Source organism: Papio anubis, chromosome 8, assembly GCF_008728515.1.
Source record: "Papio anubis isolate 15944 chromosome 8, Panubis1.0, whole genome shotgun sequence".
Classification (NCBI taxonomy): Eukaryota; Metazoa; Chordata; class Mammalia; order Primates; family Cercopithecidae; genus Papio; species Papio anubis.
The window spans coordinates 86,080,164-86,093,210 of NC_044983.1; the positions used below are offsets into that span (position 1 = coordinate 86,080,164).

The 13,047-nt window shown below is 37.7% G+C and overlaps 1 protein-coding gene and 1 long non-coding RNA gene across 6 annotated transcripts in view; one reads left to right on the plus strand and one right to left on the minus strand.

The window, feature by feature from the left end:
• Positions 1–2,544, plus strand: part of LOC116276381 — a 5,967-nt gene extending 3,423 nt beyond the window's left edge. The window contains exon 3 of the long non-coding RNA XR_004185877.1: positions 2,529–2,544. This is a non-coding gene — a long non-coding RNA (uncharacterized LOC116276381). The remainder of the gene's footprint in view (positions 1–2,528) is intronic.
• Positions 1–13,047, minus strand: part of TMEM64 (transmembrane protein 64) — a 66,310-nt gene that overhangs the window by 20,535 nt on the left and 32,728 nt on the right. The gene's annotated exons all lie outside the window — the stretch shown is intronic.

Below are 13,047 nucleotides of genomic sequence, written 5' to 3' on the forward strand. Positions count from 1 at the left end.
GAGTGAACAGGCAACCTACAGAATGGGAGAAAATTTTTGCAATCTACCCATCTGACAAAGGGCTAATATCCAGAACCTACAAAGAACTCAAACAAATTTACAAGAAAAAAACAAACAACCCCATCAAAAAGTGGGCAAAGGATATGAACAGACATTTCTCAAAAGAAGACATTCATACAGCCAACAGACATATGAAAAAATGCTCATCATCACTGGCCATCAGAGAAATGCAAATCAAAACCACAATGAGATACCATGTCACACCAGTTAGAATGGCGATCATTCAAAAGTCAGGAAACAACAGGTGCTGGAGAGGATGTGGAGAAATAGGAACACTTTTACACTGTTGGTGGGATTGTAAACTAGTTCAACCATTATGGAAAACAGTATGGCGATTCCTCAAGGATCTAGAACTAGATGTACCATATGACCCAGCCATCCCATTACTGGGTATATACCCAAAGGATTATAAATTATGCTGCTATAAAGACACATGCACACGTATGTTTATTGCAGCACTATTCACAATAGCAAAGACTTGGAATCAACCCAAATGTCCATCAGTGACAGATTGGATTAAGAAAATGTGGCACATATACACCATGGAATACTATGCAGCCATAAAAAAGGATGAGTTTGCGTCCTTTGTAGGGACATGGATGCAGCTGGAAACCATCATTCTTAGCAAACTATCACAAGAACAGAAAACCAAACACCGCATGTTCTCACTCATAGGTGGGAACTGAACAATGAGATCACTTGGACTCAGGAAGGGGAACATCACACACCAGGGCCTATCATGGGGAGGGGGGAGGGGGGAGGGATTGCATTGGGAGTTATACCTGATGTAAATGACGAGTTGATGGGTGCAGCAGACCAACATGTCACAAGTATACATATGTAACAAACCTGCACGTTATGCACATGTACCCTACAACTTAAAGTATAATAATAATAAATTAATTTAAAAAAAAAAAGAAATTAGAATAATACGCAACAGTACATTCTTCAAAACAGATAAAGTAGGAAATATTGTAAAGTTGTAAATATAGCCTAGAAATTAATTTAGAACAAAAGACTTCTTTACAATATGATTTCCAAATAAAATCATAGCAGACCTTGTTTCTTTGAACTTGACAATAAATAATGTGATTTTAAAGGTCATCTTGTTTCCAAAATATATTGTGCACTGAAAAAAAAATTAAAGATAATAATACTGTATATAGCACAGTCCCATTATAGTCAGTGAGGCAAATGCATACAAACATATGTTTATATACTTGCACAGAAAGAGAAAAAACTCCAAAGTATTTTACACAGACTGTTAGCTATGAATTACCTATACCTGCAAAAAAAGATGACTGTTAAAATACCCATTACAATGATAATTTAAAATATTACACAGACCTAAGAAAGAGCATAATACTAAATAAAATGGAATATAAAATGTAATAAACACATGTTTCTGCATTAGACAGTATGTATAGAATAACAGATGAGAATAAATTAAGTATTTTGGGGAGGTGGAATGAAGGTTTAGATTTTCAAGTTAAAAATTTAAAATGTATCCATGCGCCTTCATTCTGGTAATAGCATGTTGTATTTAATTTTTCCCATTTTAAACCTCTGATTTTTATTTAAACTTTTCAAAAGATAATTTGTTTTCTAAATGCTATTTATTGATATTACTTTTTAAATATAATATATTCTATGTACACTAGGTCTCATTCTAGACTTTCTCTTCTGTTCCATTAGTCTAACTGTTTCTTCTGATTTCCATGATTTATACACATTAAATTTTGGTACAGGAAGTCCTTCTTTATAATTTTCTTTTCAAAGTTTTGCTGGCCATTTTCACAAATTTTTATTGCAGATGATCCTTGCATCATTTTGTTAATTAAAAAACAAGAACAATGCTTTGGAATATTTATTGTAAGGAAACTACATTGATAGGATAAGTTGAAAGAACTCAATATGTGATGTGACTTAACTGGCCTCTCTCACCTCACAATAAGGGCACAGTCCTGCTTACTCATTCCCAGCTAAAAGTTAGAACTGACATTTAAATATAAAACAAATATATAACAAGCTCTGTAAGAAAAGCAGTAGGGCATTTTTCTTTCTTTTTTATTCTAAGGGGGTGATATGAAATACACTAAATCATAATAAACAAGGTAATTCTAATTTGATTACAAAATTTTAAAATGCTTTATCAAGGGTTGATAGGTGCAGCAAACCACCATGGCGCATGTATACCTATGTAACAAAACTGCATATTCTGCACGTGTATCCCAGAACTTAAAGCAAAATTTTAATAAAAAAATGCTTTATCAATTCAGAGGTTAAACAACCTCAAATTAAATCAACTCATTTGTCAGAAGTATGAAGCCAAGAAATTCAATGTACTCAAGTGTTATTCAATGGTAACAGCTGCACCTAAATAAGCTAATTCTTAACTTATTACTCAAGAGTAACTGACACCCAAAAAAGACATAACTGTAATTCTGTTGTTGTTTGTTTGTTTTGAGATGGAGTCTAGTTCTGTCACCCAGGCTGGAGTACAGTGACGCGATCTCGGCTCACTGCAACCTCTGCCTCCCAGGTTCAAGCAATTCTCCAGCCTCAGCCTCCCAAGTAACTGGGACCACAGGTGCGTGCTAATCCATCCAGAGAATTTTTGTATTTTTCGTAGAGAACGGGTCTCATCATGTTGGCCAGGCTGGTCTCAAACTCCTGACCTCAGGTGATCCACCTGCCTCAGCTCCCAAAGTGCTGTGATTACAGGCGTGAGTCACCGTGCCTGGCCACATAATTGTAAATTATTTGGTCTCTTACACCTTAGTGAAAATATTTGAGCCTCTTTTGTCACTGAATGCTCCTCCATACACTGTGCCCTGCAGAAATGGTCATTAATTCTGTCACTTAAAGAAAGCAAAGCAGTGAGAAAAAAAATTCACATTTCTCAAGTGTCTGTAATGGATGGCTTAGGTCTTCTGCATATGTTATCATCATTTCATAACTTTTGGTGGTGGGGGGAAATGTAGCACAAAAATTGTGATCCAAAACCAAATCAAGTTTCACTTCTCTGACATCAGAGTTAACTCATTGAGTACTTTAATTCAGAACCTTAGGTTAAAGGACTAGTAAAAGCAGTTCCTATATACACTTCAATCTTTCCATAGTATTACAGATAAAATTGTTTCTTTTGATCTGTTTGAATAAATCCTATGTTGTTTCTAATTGTGTCTATCAAATCAATAAGTACAAAAGGTTTGTAAGCTAAATTCAAAGAATTCCATTGATAACATCTGCTCCTAAATGTTCAGCACACATTTTAACCCTGAAAGCATATTATGAATATATGCATCTCCAGAACTTTATCATTTCTTAAGCTTGAAGCTAATGCTAGAGCAAAAATTATCTTATATCTGACCTAATGTCCTACATATACAGCCAGGAGATATGACAAGGCTTGCAACTATTCCTTAGGAATAATTTTCCTTTCTTTTCAATTACTTCTTATAAGTGTCTCTGCATTTTTAAAGAAGATTCTGCTTTTTTTGCTGAGTAGAAAGTGTATCTACTTTGACATGTAGCAAACTTTTCTATCACTAACTAAACTAAATACCCTAAAATTCATTTTTCTTTATTTCAATGGCAAAGATTTAAAACTAAAGGATTGTGGCACACACACACACACACACACCCCATATATAAACCATAAGTCTCAAACTATTCATTATCATTAGATATGCAATTTTCTGGAAATTAATATTTTTGTTGTTGTTGTTTGAGATGGAGTCTTGCTCTGTTACCTAGGCTGGAGTGCAGTGGCAGCGATCTAGGCTCACTGCAACCTCCGCCTCCCGGGTTCAAGTGATTCTCCTGCCTCAGCCTCCAGAGTAGGTGGGACTACAGGCGCATGACACCACTCCCGACTGATTTTTTGTATTTATAGTAGAGATGGAGTCTCACTGTGTTAACCAGGATAATCTTGATCTTCTGATCTCGTGATCCTCCTGCCCTGGCCTCCCAAAGTGCTGGGATTACAGGCGTGAGCCACCGTGCCCAGCCGGAACTTAATATTTTTAAAGAATTCAGCTTTAATCAAATTCTATGAAGTTTAAGTGGTTGTGGAGTAAAGTTTTCAATAAATTAGGAAATTCTAAAGGTGCTCTGGAGCCTCCCGTGTCACCAAGGCAACATAGGCTGGATGCTGTTCTGTCACTGCTTCTGCTGGCCTCCTGTTACCACTGAGTTGACTAGCATAGAAAGACAGAATGGGGCAATGATACACTGAAATGCTCTGCCACTAACTTTCTCTCACCCTAGGAAAAATCCTTTTTTCAACATGAAAAATCTGAACTAGATAATCTTTATTACTTTCAGGTTTAAAACATGTTTTTCTAAAATTAAACTAATTTTAAAATAAATTTCACTGGAATATGAATGTTGAGGGTAGAGAACACAGAATGAGTTTTCCCTAAGTCCTGCAGTTCTCCAGGAAGGGTATCAGATATGTTTCATCATATGAATCTTTTGATATTCTTATTTAGGAAATCAAAGAATAAAATGTTAACAAAGCATCCTAAGATTGATTAGAGTTGGGATTATATTTAACCCCAGGGACAAATCAGTTACTTGGTCTAGAGAGCCATGATTCTGCTAAAAAGATAGTTGAAAACTAAAACAAAATTTAGACTGGAATGGACCTTAGGTAAAGGATCTCAGCCTCCACACTGTAAATATGTGGAAATTTTTTACCTGCACAAAATTATGTAGCTAACTGGCAAGAGTAAGAATTAAAATGCATTATGTTTCTTAACTCCCAGACAAATGCTATATTTACTTGTATAGTATCAGTATCTTGTGATGTAGGCTAAGGATATCTCTAATTAACAAGTTACAACACACTAATATAAATTATAGAAGGCTTCTCTCTCTCAGTATTTAAGTAGGCTTCAGTCACTCCTATCTTAACTGAAAAGCCCTTCCTCTGCAGTTTTCCAGTATCACACTCTTACTAGGCATCAGAATTAGCTGGGGCTCTTACATAAAAGTCAATGCCCAGGCCTTACGTGGAAAGGTTATGATTAATTGATGGTAATGGACAGGTATGGGCTATTTATTTTTAAGTTCTCCAGGTGACTTTAATATGAGAGAACTACAGTCTTACCTCTTCATCTTTTCCTACTCCTCAGCTACTGCTTTCTCCTCTTTAACTCAGTCTGACTTTCCAACACTTACAATGACATAATTAATAACTATATTAAAAACTTCAAAAGAGGTATGAAATTTACAGTAAAGGGTAAAGAAGTGCAAGTCTCTTTGAAAAGCAGGCCCCTTTCTAACAAGCCTCAATGTTTATATTGTATTCTTTCACTGCCACTGCTAAGCTTATCCAGAGTGGTCTACATTTTCCCATCTCCCCTCTCCCATTCGCAACTCAGCACTGTGGCAAGGCGTCTATGTTCCCAGGTTGCCTGTAATTACTGCCAGCAAGCTACTAATGACTGCTTAAATTGTCAAACTCAATCAATGTTTTTAAGCTAACACATTTGGCCTCTCTGTAGTATTTAACAGCGTCCTGTTTCTCAACACTTTCTGCTTCCTCTTAGCTGTTTTTTGTTTGTTTGTTTGTTTGAGATGGAGTCTCGCACTGTCGCCCAGGCTGGAGTGCAGTGGCGCCATCTCGGCTCGCTGCAAGCCTCGCCTCCTGGGGTTCACTCCATTCTCCTGCCTCGGCCTCCCGAGTAGCTGGAACTATAGGCCCCCGCCACCATGCCCAGCTAATTTTTTGTATTTTTAGTAGAGACTGGGTTTCACCATGTTAGCCAGGATGGTCTCGATCTCCTGACCTCATGATCCGCCTGCCTCAGCCTCCCAAAGTGCTGGGATTACAGGCGTGAGCCACCGCGACTGGCTGCTGTTTTTTTATCTGACTCCTTTGTGGGACTCTCATGCCTGGCCCTAGTCTTAGTCACCATTTCTTCTCACTTGGTACCAAATCCACACCAAACGCTTGATATATCACCTATGGATGTTGATAAATTTTCAAACCTCTGTCTCCAGCCTCTATCTCTTCTTGAGTTTCAGCTCCATAAGTCCACTTATCCAGTGTCTCTTGATTTCCATGGCACATAGGCATTTCAAATAAAATATTTTCTCCTCTGCCTCCAAATTGCTCATACTTACATCACCATCTGCTATAGTTTGAATGTGTGTCCCATCCAAAACTCATGTTGAAATTTCATTGCCATTGTAACAGTATTAAGAGGTGGGAAATTTAACAGATGATTTGGTAGAATTTATGCTGTTACAAAAGGACAGGTTAAACCCCTTTTTGTCTCTTGGTCCTTCTGCCTTTTGCTGAGTAACCAGGCTTTCTCCTCTCCAGAGTCTGCAAAGCATCGTTTTGGATGAAGAGAACGGCCTCACCAGACACCAAATCTGCCAACCTTGACCTTAGACCCCAGCCTTCAGAACCATGAGCCAATAAATTTCTGATCTTTATAAATTACGCAGTCTCAGGTATTCTGATATAGCAGCACAAAACAGACTAAGACACCACCCATTCCAAAAACTGAGGAGCCATCACATCTTCTTCCCTCTTTTGATACCCTTCATCCTATCCTTGCCTAATTTATTTTCTTTATACTAATGGCTCTCAAATATAACTGCTCCCTATATTTGTTGTCATGTCCTATTTCTGGCCTTCATTATTTCTTCTGCAGTCAGTCTTCAGACTGGTACTTTTGACCCTCTTCAATTTCTCCAAACTTCTATGAGTGTGATTTAAAATGTAGACCCAATTGTCACTTTAATATCACCTCATCCATACATATAAAACCCACACTTGTCTGGGCCTGGTGGCTCAGCCTGTAATCCCAGCACTTTGGGAGGCCGAGGTGGGTGGATCACGAGGTCAAGAAATCGAGACCATCCTGGCTAACATGGTGAAACCCCGTCTCTACTAAAAATACAAAAGAAAAAATTAGCCAGGTGTGGTGGCGGGCGCTTGTAGTCCCAGCTACTCAGGAGGCTGAGGCAGGAGAATGGCGTGACCTCGGGAGGCAGAGCTTGCAGTGAACCCAGATTGTGCCACTGCACTCCAGCCTGGGCAACAGAGCGAGACTCCATCTCAAATAAATAAATAAATTAATTAATTAATTTAATTTAATTTAATTAAAATAAAAACCCACACTCGTTAATTCTTAATATTTTACATTACTCTATTTATATACATGTTGTAACATGCAGACATACACACACACCCCCCCATATGCAAATCTCCAGCCTCATTTCTATAACCCCCTCTAGCCCTCTATATTCTAGCTGTTCTGAACTACTTGCCAATCTCTCCTGTGCTTTTGTTTTTAAAACACCCTTCCTCCTCTTTTCCCCGGGACAATTTGTGTTTTTTTCTTCCAAATTCAAATCAGCAATCACTAGCTGGAGCATACCTTCCAACTCTGTTTCAACTCCTCCCACTCCCAGTGCCCTCTGTCCCTACCACCGAAACTGCCTTTGCAAAAATTATAACAGTAAAACAATTATGACAGTAAAATTATGACAATCTAACCAACTCCATCCTGTCTTTGACCTCCAAACTGGGTCGTTCCTGGGTGTGGGCCAAGCTAGCTAGGAGAAAAATTTAGATTATAGTTTAAATAATAATAGCGCCTCCCAAAACTAAACCACCTTTATAAAACTAATAAACATTTACTAGATTTAAAAAAAGGACCTAAATTCTGCTAAAATATAGGCACAGTTAAACAATTACCCATCATTATTCTAAAAGTCACAAAATTTACAACTTCCTCAATTACTTCTGTAAATGTCATCACTATTATAAAACTGAAGACTGGCCCTCTGAGATGTCTTTACAGGCTTTTGCATTTTTGACAACCAGATGTCCCTACCTGAATCTGTGATTCTGACTCAATTGGTCCTGTGAATCCCACCCAGAAGTGAACTCAATGCAGAAAGCCCATTTTCCATACCTCTATGATTACATCCCTAACCAATCAGCATTCTCCATTCTCTAGCTTCTGCCCAGCAAACTATCTTTGAAAAACCCTAGCCTCCACATTTTCAGGGAGGCTGGTTTGAGTAATAATATAACTCCAGTTTCCTGTTTAGCTGGGTCTATGTGTATTGAGCTCTTTCTCTATTGCAGTTCTCCTGTCTTGATAAATTGGCTTCATCTCAGCAGAGGACAAGAGAAACCCTTTGGGTAGTTACAGATTTGGGAGCTCATCTGGGATAGTTGTTGCAGGCATCTGCCTGCAGTTTGGCAGCCCCTCACTGGTGATGGGTCTGGAGGTCAGCCCAAATGGCCACCTCAATCTATTGGACTAAGGGCTATCTCTGGCACTGCAGCTACCAGCGAAGTGCTATTGACCCATAGTGGATGGATCTAATCGCAATAGAGAAATATTGGTGAGTATTCCAGACACTGTCAATACCTCCTTACTTCTCTTGATCTGTTGGCCTCTCTGAGGCATTTATTATTTTTTTCCTCCATTTTTCCCATCACAGGGACTGTCTGGCTCTATAGCCTATCATGGGGACTGCTTGGGTCTCCCTAGATTGTAGGAAGAGTTTTGCTTTGGGGATATTTCTCCCCAAATGTATGGAGAATAGGGGACCTGTTTGGAGGAATATTTTTCTTGTTTGGAATCTGGTTTGGAAGGTCTTGTGTCTTTAATTTGTTGTCTGCGTTTATGTAGAGGAGATCGCTGAAGGAATTGCTGATTGAAGTCTAGCAGCCTCTCATAGTTTATCTGGTATGTCACATTCGGTGAGCCCTGAAGGAACTGTTAGCAGGAGCTCAACAGGTCTAACTCAGGGTGATCCTCTGCCCTTCCATCTTGCCCAGAGACCACTTGTTGAAATTCCTGGTCAGAAATCATCTGACCCCACTTTGAGTAGATCAAGGATGACAAGGTCCAATAGGAGCAACTTTGAGGCTTCCCAGGTCAATACTCAGGTGCTGAGTGAGGTGACTGGTGTGTTTTATGTGTATTTTGTTCCAGTCAGAATAAGAGATGTTCATTCAGCTCCCCCATGAAAATTGAGAGGCTTTTGCCTATGGTTCCATGAAGTGGAGAAGGATGACTTTCTTTTGTAATGCAGCTTGGTCTCTCTTATCTATGGCACAGCAAACATGGTCACCAAAGTCACTCAGAGAAAGCGAAACTGGAAACCTGTCAAACTGGCAAAAGGATAAGAATGGCTTAACAGGCAGGCTTCTGGCCTCTATCTGAGCAAACCAGTTAGCTGAATGAATTGGTAAGAAACATGTCTCCTCTGCAAGGTTTTAATAGGAAACAAGATTTGTGAGACTGGACACAGGCTGTAGCAAATCTGGTATATATTGTGCCATAAATTTGTCTGTGTTGTTCTATTGTGGAGAGGGGTACCATAGGATAGAATGTGGGCCTTAGACCCCTATAAACCCATTGTTCGAACCCACCCTGAAGACTGATCAGATACAAACTTTGCTGCACATCCCTGAAACAAAATCATGAGGTTTCCCTCTTGTCTTATGTCCTTAAAAACTTGACTTTGTGACCAGATGCAGGCACTCTCTCTTGGTCTCTGCCATTTGAAGGGAAAGAATTTTCGGGTTCATGTCATGGCTAGCCTTAAGAATTCTCTTGAGCAGTTAAAATCCTTTACAAGCTTAAAAATGACACCACTCTAGACTCCTTCTGGGAGAGCAATGACAATTGTCCCATGCTGTAGCTCAGTAGCTAAGGCATTGCCCTTTCACAATGGTGGCCTGAGCTCAATTCCCAGATTAGGGAATGAGTCCTTTCCAGTTTAAAAATTGTGGGACTTTGCCATTTATTAGTTTTTCTTCCATGTACAGCTTTTGATATGCTGTCTTAAATTTTTCTTTCCCTGAGCTACCTTAAGGGTGATTTTAGATCGTGTAAAGCTTACCTGCCATCTCTTTGGAGACACCTCATGTGTCCATGGTTAAGTCATAGCCTTAGTTAAGGATTATTAATTTTATTTGGGAGGTTACCTTTGGTAAAAAATTCAAAAGCCAACAATATCCACTGTTTTTTCCTGCTGAAATCTGGTAACAAGAAATTTTTTAAAGGATTGTTTTTTTGAAACCTATGTAGTTAAAATTGATTTAATTTGGACTATATGGGTACAGATATTGTTTTAAGGCGCTTGCTCTCCCTCTGTGAAAACTTCTCCGTCAACTGAATTCTGTTTCTCATTTACTCCTCTTTGTCCCTCCTTCCACTGTATCTATTCTCTTTGACTTTTGGGGGCACCAGGATTACTCTGCATTATGAGAAAATTTAACCTTAATGTATAATAGCTAGATAGGAGATATACTTTTTTAAATGACTGATGTCACTTGCTTCCAGTGAACGATGATCACCACAGGGTTGTACGTCTTTCTTTGTATGTTTAAATAAGGAAAGCATGCTTATAAACACCTAGAAGGTACAGAATGGAAGATGGGGTGATTATAGCATAGGCCGATTGGCGTTGGTTTGCCAAGCAGCCAGGAGAAATGTCCTTTCAATGAGATACACTGTGGAATCATTGCACTGTCTTGTCTTGTAGTATTTCCCTCTTTTGGGGACCCAGGATTTGGTGTAAAAATGAGATCCTTGATCTTGGGGATCTGTTTTGCCTTCCTGCTGTGCCTACTTATTGGACCCTAAAAACTGCATGCTTTCCTGGCCCAGTTGCCTAAAAGACTCCACCCTAAAAGCCAATAATCCAATCAAGAAACAGATCTTTAAAAATTCTCCCTGTGTAAGGTGGAGGTTGCAGTGAACTGAGATCACGCCACTGCACTCCAGCCTGGGTGACAGAGCAAGCCTCCATCTCAAAAAAAAAAAAAAAAAAAACCTCCCTGTGTTGGAGTGTCTGTTTTTCCTGGTCATCTTGACTAAACTTTTATCCACACCATTTTCCCTTGGTTTAAATAAAATATAAATTCTCTATTTAGTTTCACCTAAAAATTATCCATTTAAAAACAGAAATTTAGAATTGCCTGGCTGACAATTATTTAGGTCAGAAAATAGATAATCAAGAGACTAATGGTCTGAGGTCAAAAAGGAAAACTTAAAAACTGACAAATAAAGAATCTTATCACAATTAGCCAGACACAGTACAGTGGTGTGCACCTGTACTCCCAGCTACTTGGGAGGCTGAGGTGGGAGGATTGCTTGAGCTCAGAAGGTCAAGGCTGCAATGAGCCATGATTATGCTAGTGCACTCCAGCCTGGACAACAGAGACATTGTCTCAATAATAATTATAATAATAATCAACATCATCATCATCATCTTATCCCCCCACCAGATCTGCTTCTGTCTATTTATATATGCTGAGTATACATTTTGTGACCAAAATACATAAAAGAACTATAATTAATTGGCTTTAACAAAATTCTGTATATAAGCAAGTTGGCCAAAATTAAAAGGATATTACTTAGTTTTTCCATAAATTAAAATATTAAAATAAGAGTATACTGATGCAGGGCCAGAATCTAGGTCCATCTGTTAAATAACAGTTTCCTTAGAGCACTGATCTGCCCTTTAATAAAAAATTAGAAAGGATTATAAAAAGACTTATAAAAATTATACTCCATAGTCAAACTAATTAAAACTGGACAGATTTATTTATAAAATGTTATTAAAATTGAGTTTAACATTAAGAATATACTAATGCAAAATTAAAATTTGGCTTTCTCTTTTAAATAAGATTTTCATAATATTAAGAAATAAATTTTATTTGTCATTTAAATACAGGGGAGAGAGAAAAGACAGATTCAGTTGGCTTCATGCTATCTGTATTGGTCTTAACAAGTTAAGACTCCTCTCTATTAACAAGTAAAGATTTTTGCCTTTTTGAAATTTTAAATTATCATTTTGGCTAAGTAAATGACTTACAATGACCTAGAATTCTGTTTTGTGCTATCAAGTGTTAAACCTTTGATATTTGACAAACATTCCAAAATCAAATCCTGATTTAAGTATTTTTTTGACCTCATTAACTTTTAAATATTAGGTCCCCTGAAGTCCAAAAGAGACATATTTGACTGATTTGGTATACTAAAATCATACAGAAAGCATTGTCAAATATAAAATGGTATTCAACTTTTTTGGCTACAGTCAATAAATGTGTTATTAATATGTGTTCCAAAATTATATACATTTCCTCTAATTCTGATATGTCTGAGTATGTGTTATAAATAATAATTACTATATGGTTATGTACCATAAAAATGACCATGCTTCCTTTTCAGTTGCATCTTTAACTGTGGCTGTCCTGACTTTTGTTTTCCACAGATAACTGTCTTGTTTTGATCCTTTTCAAAAGGCGGTTTAAAACCAGCTATAAGATGCTAATGGGTGCTGTTGGATGCAGGTTTCTGATAATTGTAGAGACTGTGCCATTAAAACAAAAAACAAACAAACAAACAAAAAAAACCTTCCAGGACTGTCATAGAGAGCTAGTGTGTTCATGAGGACTCCTGGTCCAATATTGGGCAAAACAGCAATTGCATGGACTGAATTAATAAAAGACCAACATCAGGTGCAGTGGCTCACATCTGTAATCACAGCACTTTGAGAGACTGAGGCAGGAGGAATGCTTGAGCCCAAGAGTTTGAGACCAGCCTGGAACTTAGGGAGGCTCTGTCTCTTAAGAAAACAAAACAAAACAAAAAAGACAAATAATATTTATGACATTTTGTTTAACATATTGCTAATTCTTTTGTTTGCAGAGTCTAGAAAACTTTTTTCTTTTAAGCTATTTACAGGGTATATTCATGGGAGTAAAAGTTAAAACATATTTCTTTCTCTCTATCTTATTTCTCCAGAATTTAAAAACTATTTGTAAGCGTATACTTAACTTATAACAGTATAGTTACATGCATAATTTCAATAAAAATCTGTTTTCTTTTATGATAAGACACCATTGGTTATTTTACCAAGGCTTTAACTAGAATGGCATGCTTTCAAATATAAACAGACTGCTTTAAGGAATCAAACTGACTTACAGAG